Below are 13,653 nucleotides of genomic sequence, written 5' to 3'. Positions count from 1 at the left end.
TCAAAGACAAACTCTGTATAAGAAATAGTGCAAATACAGCAATGGCAGCCTCCATCTTTCCACACTTCATACATTCAAGCAAACACACTATCAGGCTCATGCATCACAACACCATAAAAACATTAGGATCCGGGTTATGCACTTTCCAATCTCATAATGCCTATATATTTCATCTAGTATTTCAGCACTTTTGTTTGGCTTCCAGTGGGTCTAAAACGACTGGTAATGCATGTTTTGGTGGCCACTTTAATTTGGCTGCCACCTTCCTCATGACCCGACCACTGGTCAGTTAACTGAACAATAGAGCTGATGGGGTAAACTTACTGTGTCTTGCTAAAAGTGCTGGTACAGAGTCATATAACGGACCTGTTGATGCTCATTTTTCTTCTCTTCAAGTTGAGGATCTCTTCTTCTTCAATACGATTTCACACTAGGCCAGCAACTCAACTTGTCAAACATAACTCCTAGTCAAAAAGGAGGCCTCTCAGACATGCCGAGAAGTTCCTCCTAAGATCTTTGTGTATGATAGCTCACATTTAATTCTCCTCAGAATTTCCTAACACCTACTTCTCAGACATTAACCCATGACTAACATCCTCTGACATGCTCTTGAACAGCCAAACTTGAGTTTCCCCACCCCATTTAGAGTTGTGGAGTCCACTACATGTCCAATGGCAGAGCTTCTGCTGGCTCTGCTGGAAAAAACCCTATCCTGGCAGCCTGAGCACTCTTGTGCATCTAGGTCACAGTGACCTTCACCCCACCATACACAGGGCGGATCCAGACAAAGAAAGCTTACAGAGACAACATATTGTGCCTGATCATTACTTTTTGAAGGACAGGGCCTGAAAAATATAGCACCCAGTCAGCATACGCTTTTGCTTCCAGTGGACTTCCTTCAATGATAGGTGGATTGAAGAAGGTAAGATCTCTACTTGGCAGAGGAGGATTTCATAATATGCTGGGTGATCCTTATCACACAAGCTGAGCTGACCTGATGAGGTGGCAGGCTGCAATCAGGATGTAAATAACTCTATATGTGCCCTGATGAGCTTGAAGGGTTTCCGATTTTTTTTTACCCATCTCCTTGTGGGTTTTGGGAAAAATATCACTTTTTTTCCTCTTCTGTGAGTTTTCTGCTCTCGCCCACACTGACTGAGTTGTGCACTAATGTACAAATGTATATTTGCAGTGGTCACAAAACAACCTCGCTAATTAATATTATTTTGACAGTTCCCAGTTTTTGATCCGTGTATATGGTTGCAAAGGGATGGAGCAATGCACAGGACAGCATACGTCTGTCCATGTATTTGCATTACCAAACATAAAAATGTGTAGGTCTCGGCTAGACAGTGCATGCACTGTCTTGAAGAGATGTGTTGTGTTCTATCTGTGCGCTTACAGGCTGCCCATCTCCTACCATTGGTAAACTTCAGTGTTGCTCTAATTTTCTTTGATGTCATTTGTCAAGGCATGTGGGCATCATGCCCTCTTCTTGGGTTTGGCCCTCCCAAAGCTCATGGTCAAGTAAATGTCTCCTAACACTGCTCCCAGTTTGCAGAGCAATTTGTCCCTTGTTTTCCAGCACTCCATAGGAGTACTTGTATATAATATTGGGAATTACTATTCCCAAAACTCAGTGCTGTGACTGAGGTTATTATTGCCAAACTCTGGTTTGGAGTGGTCTATGAGGAAATGCCCTGGCCTCCAGGAACAGTGAAATATAATTGCCTAACTAGGTCTCCTCCAATGTTGAAATCTGTGACGTTTGAATCACAACTTGTCAAGACACCTGTTCATGATGACTGTTGACTCAGTCACAAGGGTGGGTCATATTTGTGGGTATAAAATCACCCCATTCGAGAAAGAGCAGACACAGTTCAGAGGATTGCTCTTCCAGGTTTTCTTTTAGAGCGGATTGTACCCCACACAGCCTGAAAGAACCATGTCTGCCAAGGGCGGAGGACACCACCAGCAGCACCAGCAAAAGCCCCGGTGCCCGGAGCCGAGCCAGCTGCCAGAACCCTGCCAGGAACGTAAGTACTGCCAAGCCAAGGCACCCAATTGAGGAATCCATATTTATCTATAACTGAAATGATTATACAAATTATAATTGCTACTATGGTTAATTGGCATTTAAATATCAAACAATCAAATGTCCTTGTAGTGTGCTATCTTCAATACCTAAGTTGTTCATCACTATGGGTGCCTTTCATAGAGCTATTACCATACATTATTCTACTGTAAGTGCACAAAAAGCATCATTTACAAGCGCAGATTTGATTTTATGATTCATAAAACAAGACTCTGATTTCAGTCAGAAATATAAACCTGTTTGGGGCAGAAGTACAAATCGCTTCAGGTAAAAAAGGGGAGAGAAAGTATCAAAACTTTGGTAGAGGTGATTAAGAAAAGTTCCTCTACAGGGGAAAGAAATCTAGGGACAAAGAAAAGGGATACAAGTAAAAATGCAGAATGTTTGCTACAATTACGTATTGAGAAATAAGCACCTATTACCTTTAAGTATGTAATCATATTTATACATGTGAGTATTCCTGAAAATCTGTCATAGTCGCAGCTTCCCAGAAGCACACTTGGGGGCATATTAACAAGCACAAGCGATAATTCTCGCTAAACCCGCTTAGCGCATTTTACATTATCGCCGTCTATCGCTGGTTTAGTTTGCCGTGTTAGCAGCATATCATCAATGCCTTACACTGAGGCGATGTAAAATACAGCAATAGATGGTGATAATCTGCATTAGCAAGGGAAATCCGGAGATAATGTACCTGCGCTACAGAAAAGCTTGCTGATAGGGGAGTGTGAATTTAACCTGACAATCCACCTCCCATTTTGTAGATAGCTAAGTCAGGTTTCAATCAGGTGTTAGAATCCTGTGAGAACCATGGTTAGCAAGGCTTTTCTTATCGTTTCGCGGGTCCATGGCCGCATTGTAAATAGTGCGATGTTGGGTTTCTGAATGTTTGCATGTAGGTTTGGTGAGGAACGGCCACTTTGCATGTCATTAGCGAATCATTGTTAGCGAGTCCTTGGTAATAATGCGATAATAAAATCGCAGCTTTTTCGGCACTATGTGCCCAAAAAGCGGCGCTAGATTCTCTTGATAATATGCCCCTTGGAACTCTTTGTAATTTCGAACAAAAATAGAAATGTTCTCCATTCCCAGAAGGCACTGTATTTATAACCATGTTTGTGAATCTAGTCTCCTGTCGCTATTGATAGAAGATTTATAAACATCTTAAACAGATATATAAATTGTAACAAGGTCAAATGAAAGCAAATTGATAGCCTAACAATTAGATATGGATTTTGTTAAATGGAGAAACCTTTTTTCTTTCAATAACACCACAGTGATGAACTGAACAGGAACTGCATACAATTAGTAGGTTCTGGAAACACTGAAAGTAACTTTCTCCAAGTTTTGTATCTCATAATGTACAAATGCAATTAAGGAGGTGAAACGTGTTCCAGTGCAGGTGGAGCTCATGAACAAGGGCCTGTATGCTAAGAGTCATGAAGGAGGCTCACCAGAAACACAATAAATATGTGGGAACGTCTACCTCACAGAACAAGCATGGGGATACATTACAGGAGAGCAGAACAAAACCTGAAAGGGAACTGAACATGAAGAAGGTATACTATGAGAGCAAAGAACGTTAGGGCCAAGGAGAGTAATTTATTTCACAATGCAGGAACATTGAAGCTTTACAGACAAGCCGGCGTCTTCAGATATCTTATAATTTGAAATGACTGCAGCTTGAAATATTTACAGCTTCGTCAGGATCTTGATCAGAACTATTGTGTGATAAAATCTCTCAGTGGAAACACTGATACTGCATACACATGGGCCTAACTCCTGGTGGCTTAACAGTGACCTTCAGAGTTTCACAGGTAGATATGTAAGTCACATGTAGTCTTGGTTTTCCCAAATGATTTAATTGTACACCATTTCTCTTTCTGGCCGGATTCCCCTATGTAAATTCCCCCAGGTAATAACCGTTAAAATTGCACATGTAAAACACAAACCTATTCACAAATTATGCATGATACAGAATGTAAAATCGAGCACAAATTGTCGTCACACCCAAATTCACATTCGCTGTGGAATATAGAATTAGCACATTAATGCAAAATATTAATTGATAATTTTCAAGTAAATGTTCTTAAATGTAAACGTTTTTGTAAATAGTTAATTCAAACTAAATTACTGTCAACCTAAATGTTTCAAACTATTTGACAATTATTCTGTATTTATATGCATGAGGATCAAACTGGTTCATGACTGCTTTCTTCTTTCGAAATAACCTAACATTTTCAAAAATAAGCCTCAGCAAAACCATGAGCCCTATAAGTCAGTAATGAACCAGTCATCCCATAATTTGAGCTAATGACTGCCCCTTCAAGCAGGGTAACACAGAAAATATAGCGATATGCCTACTTTGAGAGGGGCATGGGCATTTACATCCTGTGCAATTCATCAGTATGGGCATCATATCTTTCCTCCTGGTTACTCTACCTGTGACACACAGAATTAGAAGCTCACAGGCTATAATCAATCAATCAATCAAAGATTTATAAAGCATCGCAAAACACCTGTGAGAGTCTCAATGCTCTGGAGTTGAACTTACCTTCATGGTGATCCGTTCATTCAAATCACCAGGTCTTGAGCCCTTTCTTGAATTGCTGGAGTGATGATTTGGCTCGGAGGTGCAGGGAAAGGTCGTTCCAAGCTTGGGCTACCAGGAGTGAGCAGGAACGCCCTCCGCTGTAGCTTCGGCGAACCTACGGGAAGGGGGTTGTCTGGTTGGTTGGTAGAAGGTCAAGCATTTGTTGATGTAAGCAGGTCCTTCGTTATGCAGGGCTTTATATGTGTGAGTCAACATCTTGAACTGGTATCTCTTCTGGATTTGGAGCAAATGTAGCTTCTGGGGTGTGATGTGGATTTATCTGGGAGGTCGAGGAGGAGTCTGGCAACAGAGTATTATATTGTTTGTAGTGTCTTCAAGGGGTGTGCAGTGATTACTACATAAAGTATCTTCCCGTAATCCAGCCTGCTGGTGATGAGGGCATGCGTGACAGTCCTTCTGGTGTTGGCTGGGAGTAACCTAAAGATCTTGCGGAGCATGCGTCGGGTGTGGAAGTAGGCGGCTGAGACTATGAGGGATTGGTTGGACCTTATATAGGAACAGTGTTGGTATAGCTTTGTATTCTATGATGTGTTGTAGATGATCTATTGTGTGAATATTACGTGCCCTGTGCAATCAGTTACTCACCTCTACTGTTATTCTCTGCCCTACAACAGTTTGTTTTATATTTCTTCAAAGTTGGAGTCTTTTATTGAAACAAAAATATCTGCAGGTCTATGCCCACCCTCAATTTTAATAACTATTGTTAATTGTATGCATTTTTATTCATTGCAGCATGTAAACCAGTTCAGCAGTGCCAGGACCAGGCAGTTCAGCAGTGCCAGGACGAGGTACAGAAGTGTCCTACACCAGGTATGGAATATGCACCACAATTGCTGCATTGATACACTCGCATTAAGATACACAATAAGTAGAATACAAGCACAATATGGTGGTTTAAAGAATACACCTATTAACATACAACTTAAATAGGATGGCAGACTGATTCTCTCTTGAGGAAAGCAGTACCTGGTCTTGCATTAAATGTTAATAATGGTGGATTTTTTGGGATGTAGTTACAATTCTTTCATCTAACTGTCATGTACTAATGTCTGATTTTGATATCTAGCACCTTTTCAGGACCTTCCTCTACTTGATGTTTTCACTTGCTGTCCAATTGCTCAAAGTGTATTCGTAAACTTTTGAGTCAATACGAGTACTTTCTTAGGTACAATAAACAAAACAACTAACAAACAGCCCTGTAATAAAAAAACAGCTAGCTATTGAACCAGCTGACTATCAATATAATAATCTTCCTACTCTTAAAATTGCTATATCAACCTACCAACCCAACAAACAATCTAACTTCTGAAGCTACACAACATTCAACCATTAGCAATGTAGACAACATAACATCCACTTGCCGTCCAAAAGCAAAATCTCTCAATAAATGAGAAAGCTGAATACTTAACATAACAGTACCCAAGAAAGTATTTGTACACACCCAGTTCGAAGAAAGAATCACTGAAGTGCCCAGTCATTAAAACAACCCATCACATAACTGCTCAGCTGTTGTAACAAGCAGTAAACATCAAATTAATTAGCAGCAATCAATTCCTTGATTAACGAAGCAACTCAACAACCTCCATAAACAGAACCAATCCAATCAACCAGTAACCACACAACCAATGAAACACCTAACCGTCAAACCACCAACCTTCTTAACCATCTCACTGTTTAATTACCCATTTGAGCAACACTCTACTAATCACCTATACTAATAGCCAGCTGTCCAGAACTCAAAGCACCTAATACACCATCTGCCTAACCAACCAGGCATAAGTCAATTTTTCCTTTCTGTAATGACTATCATGTTACACCGTCACAAGGCGTTTGAAGTCACCATCATTTTGCCTTGTAAAGAAATACCACAATTTTATCAACACATTGTATCTCTGTTTCCCAACTGTTAACTGGAAAGATATTTAATATAGAATTAGACCTTACCTTATTGGGATTTGTATCTGTGATGGTATGCAATGCAGGAGAAAGCAATTAAGATAACTGGAGTATGATACATTTATGCTATGGAATTTCTGCATATCTAATCCCCTATTGGTGGCAATATATATTCACCCCTAACACGTTGCAAACATTCAGGTGTATTAACCTCATGATATTTCTTTCTCAGTGGAACCTTGCAAACCATGCCCGCCAGAGCCCTGCCAGGAGCAGCAGAAGCCAGCACACCAAGGTGGATGCAAGAAGTAAAGATCTCAGCACTCACAGCCCTGCGCCTTCGATCAACCCATTAGAATCCATGTGTTTGGGAAATGTTTAAAAACATGCACCATGCGAGCGATCTAGGGCAGTGTCTCGATGATCTCAGACTTGTCTAATCCTGTAACTTTATTTATGACTGTTCTTTTGAAATAACACCAGTATTAAATTAATTTGATTAACCAAGTTGCCTCATGACAGTCTCTTGGTCTTGTCGCTAGCTGATTGCTTCGAAAAGGAACCACTGTTATATACTGGTCAATGCACTGCTGGGTAAGATCTTTTGGAAAAAGAGAAAGGCAGCCCTGCCTGAACATCTCCAAGAGACACATGATTACATGTGGTTGGAGGGCTGACAACATTCATAACTATCTTCCCACTTTGTTTGCAATAGGATTGAGCTTTCCATGATTTATGCCACGGCTCAGATGCCCCACAGTTCATAAGGATATAAGTATTTAGCTGCCTGGACCGTAGATCCATTCACTGCCATAATTTAGGGATTGCAATTGTGATCACTTTTCTCCCTAAAACATCTTCCATTTCATGCCAGCATGACCCCTTAGATTCACCTTTTTAAACATGGTATTTCATGTGCTACTTGACCCCTGAAACTACGGGCACTTTTTAAGTACCACATTACTCCCACAGGTACCAACAATAAATATCTTTGGCATAATGCACGTATTATTTAAGAATCTTTATTCATTGACAAGTACTATATCTGTGTCGTCTCTGATGGCACAGGCAAGTGGATCACAGGCATTAAGTCCCTCAGCATAATGTCTGCACTTTCACAAGACTAACACATAAGCACCCCCTGTGTTAGGGGACTAGAGCCTTGGATGGAGAGGAGATGTAGTCTGCTTTTCACACGAGACTTTGATTGATGGAGTTGATGCGCAGCACATCACTTTAGGCACCATGTCCCACTGGTCAACACGGCGGGCACAATGAAAAATACTCCTGGGACACAGAGGACCTTTTGGCATTTTAATCAACCTTATGACTTGATCTGGTTATGAGCACCACATCTTAATATACTACACTATGGAATGAAGCCAGTTTAATGTCATAGCACACACCAGACTAATACTACTGACTACACCTTGAAAATACTGGCAGAACACTGAAATACTGAGCAGCACTATGGCAAATTAAGCAGCTTGGGTTGATTGAGCAAGGCCTTGTCATCCATAGCATCACGGTGGTATAATAAGCATAAAAAGTAGTGCACTGGCATATTGAGCCACATATTGTACTTAATGTTACTGGTGGCAAGCCCATCTTACAGTAATCAGCATTGTTTTGCTATTGACTAAATCAACCAATAACTTGCATTTCTTAAAAGGCAGAAAGGGGCAGGACAAGCAAGAAACCATGTCAGCTATCAAGATCATGAAACAATTCCCATACATGAAAAATATTTGCATTCAAAATTTGGGGGCCTTTCTGTTCTGAATCAAGTATTTTTTGTTCCAAGCAGGTTTTATAATTCGCAGAAATTCACAAAGATAACAATTTTAAAAGAGTGGGGAATCTCCCCTCGGATCATTTTAAATATTGTATCTCTTATTAAAACACTACTAAGCACCTATCAAAACTTCCTGCATAGAAGGGATAACTCAAGAACAAAGAAACACAACATGCTGTCGCTGTCCCCTTAAGTATGTACATGAGTACACAGAAGGGGTGGGAGACTCGTTAATGAGAGCACAGAAAATAATAATCATAATATAAAGGAAATGTTAGTAAACCAGAAATCTGCTGCATGCAGCAGCACTGTCTTGGATCGGGTTGGGAAGGAGGGTGAATCGAGTGTCAGCCACATTAAAAAGGGGACACTTTCTACTAGCAGCATGTCTGCCCTTTTCACAGACCAGTTAGAGTTAGTAGTACTCGGCACAAGGCGGCCTTGGGTAGTGTATAGCCCAGGATGGCCTAGGGGTCATAGGGGAAGAAAAGTAAAACAGAAACAAGGGGGATAAGAAGGATCAGGAAGAGGGTATATGGTAACCTATTAAAAAAGGACCCCATATTCCTTGGCCTCCGTGAGCACCATACATGCATTAGTGACTTTAGTCCCACGGCTCCCACCAGGACCCACAAGTAGTTCACCAAGGTGTGGAAATGTAGCCTGCTGGTCTGGCGTAAACCTCCCCTGAAAAGAGTTAACTAGCATGTCCTCTCCTCCAGGGCATGGTCCTCGTCTGCCTGAGCACATTCTTAGCGTGGGTACCCATGACAGGGCAGGATAGCACCATGGGATTTTCTTACTACGTAGGGATCGCAGTGCATTCACATGTATCACAAGTGCAGCAAGACCTTAATTAAACATTAGCACATTTATATCCATGCGAGCAGTAGTCACAGTTCTGCCGTTTAACATCAGTTCTATTAGCCGGGGCAGATATCAGTGTTCAGAAGTATGGGAGGGGCCAAGAGAAAGGGGCCTCGTGTGTCCTAAAAGACAACCACCTGCTCACTCAGCCTGTGAAATACATGTTTCACAAAATGCTTTTTATTCTCCATATCTGTCATCCATTCCATCTGGATGAGACTGCTGGGATAACCGTCAGATCTGATACTAATGATGTATTGAATGGTGTTCTCCTACTAACCCCCTAAATTACAGGTGAAAGACCATATGTAACCAAAAGGAAACTCTCAGCGGGATAAATCCAAACAATTTTCATAACCACATCCTATGGGGAATGAATGGACAGTATACATTTTTTAATAGTCACCCTTAAATATATTGTCTCCCCTAATATGGTATCCAACTTAAGGCATATGTTAAAAAGAATTATATAGGAACACCAAATCCCCACGTCTTTGTTTCCAAGTTTTAATTTACACTGCATTACAATACATACGCAATTCATGACAATCTCATAAATCATATTACAAGTATATAAATCTTATTGCACATATAATATATACTTACCAGACAGTTCAAGCATAACAAATATTCCCAAACAAGGAACACAAACACAAATAGAGCCCTTATATACAAATCTAAATCAATAGCCAATAGTGTTAAAAAAATGTATCTTGGTTCAAACTAACTGAAGCTTGTGTGTGAATCCACTGAACTCAAAATCAGTCCTTAATTATAATACAAGCTTCCTGCTTCTATCAGTATTCAGAAGTGAGCTTCGATTGTGTGGTGTTGACGAGTTTCGGCCCCTTTAAATACACTCATTCGGGCTCATTAGGACAGCACAAGGACCTAGGGTATAAATATGAAAGCATATCAAACGGATCTGAATGCCAAGAGTATTTCATGAGAGTTAGAGGGTCCCCATGTGAACACTTCTAATCATAGATCCATGGAATTGAAAAGTGACCAATATTGTGCTGCCCATTACACACAGCTGTGAAAAGAAGTGATCTCTCTGTCTCAAATATGTGCCCCACATGTCAAGGTGGATCCATTGAGTGAACGATCTTTTTTATGTGTCATATATTTACCAACCTCCCAGGATACCTCCTATGTTGTAATATTCCAGTGCTGCCTCTAAAAAATGCTTTACATCACTACTGGAGTTGAAAATCTGGACCACAAATGAATTGATGCTAATAACCAGAGCTTTAAGTGGGATGAAAAAACTGTGGGGTCTCTCATAAGGGTGTGGACGCTTTAATTAAGGGGGTGGCTTAAAAGGCTTAAGCGAAAAATCTGTGCTTAGTATAGTGCGCTACACCACTGATTTTTTGCTGCTTCTCTCCATTCATCCAGATATATAACACAAGAAGCATTACACCTGCAACTAGCCAGGACTTTTGGCTTTGTCAATGACGGTAAGTTATTAAGAGAAATAAGCAACAACTATGACTTTTTTGTGTATAATAATGTAAATGGTTTAGTTCTTGTGGGCGTTTTTTTTTTACCTTGAGGGTAAAAATGGAGAGCCCAATAGTAACCCATCTCTGCAGTCGCTTTTAAAAACTGCCGGTGCTGAGCACCGGTAGGACCCGGCCCACCTAAAGCCCTGCTAATAACCCACACTGTGTTTGAAAAATATTAAGAAAAAACAAGGGATCCATTTATCAAAATAAGGCGAAATCCGGGCTTACCCCATGAAAATGAATTGTCATCTATCGCAATTCATCAAATCGTAGCTGGAGTAACACGTGCTTAGATAAGTTTTCTGGATAGCTCTAGTCAAATAATCCAGTTGCATCCAAATCCACAACCCAAGAGCATGTGCATAGTTAACAACATCAGCTCTAAAGCTGCTGCATCTGTCAGCATGTGGAGGACCGGCACCATACTGATTGCCTTTATTTATGTATATCAGTTGTGATTCAACTGAAAAAACATAGCGGCAGCTAGGCTAAATAACTCACTGCACCACCCACTCTAGTCACTTACAGACTTCGTTTTGTCAGTGCTGCTCACCTCAAATGGCCAGCTGCCACATGGCCACAAATCAAATATAGTTAATCCAAATGTTGAGAGGCAACACGTTTCCAAACCAAATGCGCTTGTGTATCAATCAGATTTCCCCACACTGTCAGAACTAGTCCATGGTTCTTATTATTGATATAAAGTTCATGTTTTATTATTCTTTTTTCGTCTTACCACACAAGAGTTTCCACCAATAAAATGATGCAGCCAACGTGTTTTGCCCCAACACGGAGGCTTCTTCAGGGCACCGCAATTGTTCAGTTTGGGTCGAATACCACGTAAAAGAGCAATTAGGAAATTAGTCACGTTCTAGACGTTTCGTCACATGTCTCCACATGTCATCCAAAGGCTCTCCATGATCCTATTGCAGGTTTTAAATGGCCTTTAATTCCCTGAACAGTATGTGTATTCATTTTCAATCAAAGTTCCAATTGTTCGAGAACCATAGTTATTGTATTGTATTGTATTGTATTGTAACTGCATTTATATAGCATTTACTAACCCTGACGAGGCGTCGAATTGCTTTTTCGGCGAGTATCACGCTACTCCGGGACCCATAAAGGATTAGTGTTAAATTAGTATAATAAAATATGAAAGTAATTAAAGTGGTGGATAGGTTAGTCAGTTTTTTGGATCCGGACGGATAGCAGAAGGATAGAAGAGGAAAAGAAGGTTGTATTTATATAGCGCTTGTCACCCCTGATGGGGTGTTGAAGCGCCTTTTTTGTTTTTCCAGCAGTAGCATGCTACTCTGGAAACTCATAAAGGATTAGTGGTGAATTAGTATGGTGAAATATGAAAGTAATTTGAGTGGGGGATATTAGCCAGTTATTTGGAGTGAGAAGGATAGCGGAGGGATAGAAGGGGGAGAAAGATTTGCATTCATATAGCGCTTGTTACCCCTGAAGAGGCATTGAAGCGCTTTTCTGGCGAGTAGCACGCTACTACGGAACCCATAAAAGGATTAGTGTTGAAAATTAGGATAGTGAAATATGAAGTAATTTGAGTGGTGGATTTGTTATTCAGTTGTTTGGATAGAGAAGGGGAGCGGCAGGATAGAAGAGGGAAAGAGGTTTGCATTTATATAGCGCTGGCTACCCCTGATGGGGTTTAAAGTGCTTTTTTTGGTGAGCAGCACGCTACTCTGGAACCCATAAGGTTTAGTGTTGAATTAGTATAGTGAAATATGAAAGTAATTTGAGTGTGTTAGTCAGTTATTTGGATTGGGAAGGGTTGGGGAGGGGTAGAAAAGGGAAAAGGTTTGCATTTATATAGCGCTTGTAACCCTGATGGGGTGTTGAAGCGCTTTATTGGCGAGTAGCACACTACTCCAGAACCCATAAAGGAATAGTGTTGAAAATTAGTATAGTGAAATATGAAAGTAGTTTGAGAGGTGGATGTGTTATTCAGTTGGATAGAGAAAGGTAGCGGAGGGATAGAAGAGGAAAAATGTTTGCCTTTATATAATGCTTGCTTACCTATGATGAGGTGTTGAAGCGCTTTTTTAGCAAGTAGCATGCTACTCTGGGACCCATAAAGGATTAGTGGTGAATTAGTATACTGGAATATGAAATTTGATAAGTGAACATGTTAGTCTGCTATTTTGATTGAAAAGGATAGTGGAGGGATAGGAGAGTGAAGGATTTTGATGTTTTGTTTTTGGGAGGTCACAGGAGTAGGAGGAAGATTTTGGATGAGTAAAAAGGGATTGTGGAGGGGAAGAGTCAGAGGGAAGAGTTTAGAAAGGTTTGATTTGGGGATCTGTATAGTAAAAGAGGTGTCAGATGATGCAAGGAGGGGTAGAGTAAGGGAGAGTCTATAAAGGGTTACTTTGTGGATCATAGTAGTGGTTTGGGGTTTGGGATGATGCTAACCTCAACCAACACTCTCATCTAAATGTGCAGCATCACAGAAGGCTGCAGTCCGCAAGGGCACTGCCTTAAAGGTCCATGAGCTCCCCAAGGCTTACCCTTACAATCCTGCAACCACCCCAAAAGTTCAACATTGGAAATTGGCATACTACTTATAACCTAGGATGTTGTGATTGTAAAGAGAGTGTAATAGGATAGTTAGTTATAGATTCCATGAAGCCACTAGTGCTTCCAAACATACAATAATACAAATTTTCCCTATGGGAATGTGGGATTTGCAGTGACCTCAGAGCCATTACTTTTGCATAACCTACAAAGGCCTTCCTCTAACCATTCACTGTGTTCTGGGCTGCCACCCATTCCAATATGGCCAACTGAACTCTATGTGCCTTGGATCGCTGATATACCACTCTGCCCCACTATGAAGAGGACGACAGTTGTC

General features: G+C 40.7%; 1 long non-coding RNA gene across 1 annotated transcript; it reads left to right on the top strand.

Annotated features, from left to right (window-relative positions):
• The first annotated feature begins 1,895 nt into the window (after nt 1-1,895).
• LOC146867764 (uncharacterized) lies at nt 1,896-7,077 on the top strand. Its single transcript, XR_014966136.1, has 3 exons — nt 1,896-2,036; nt 5,442-5,519; nt 6,838-7,077. It is a non-coding gene; the product is annotated as an uncharacterized LOC146867764 (long non-coding RNA).
• Nucleotides 7,078-13,653: the final 6,576 nt, after the last annotated feature.

Source organism: Triturus cristatus, chromosome 1_2 (assembly GCF_964204655.1).
Source record: "Triturus cristatus chromosome 1_2, aTriCri1.1, whole genome shotgun sequence".
NCBI classification, from domain to species: Eukaryota; Metazoa; Chordata; class Amphibia; order Caudata; family Salamandridae; genus Triturus; species Triturus cristatus.
The sequence above is the reverse complement of the archived record's forward strand: the minus strand, read 5'-3'. Positions and strand labels throughout refer to the sequence as shown.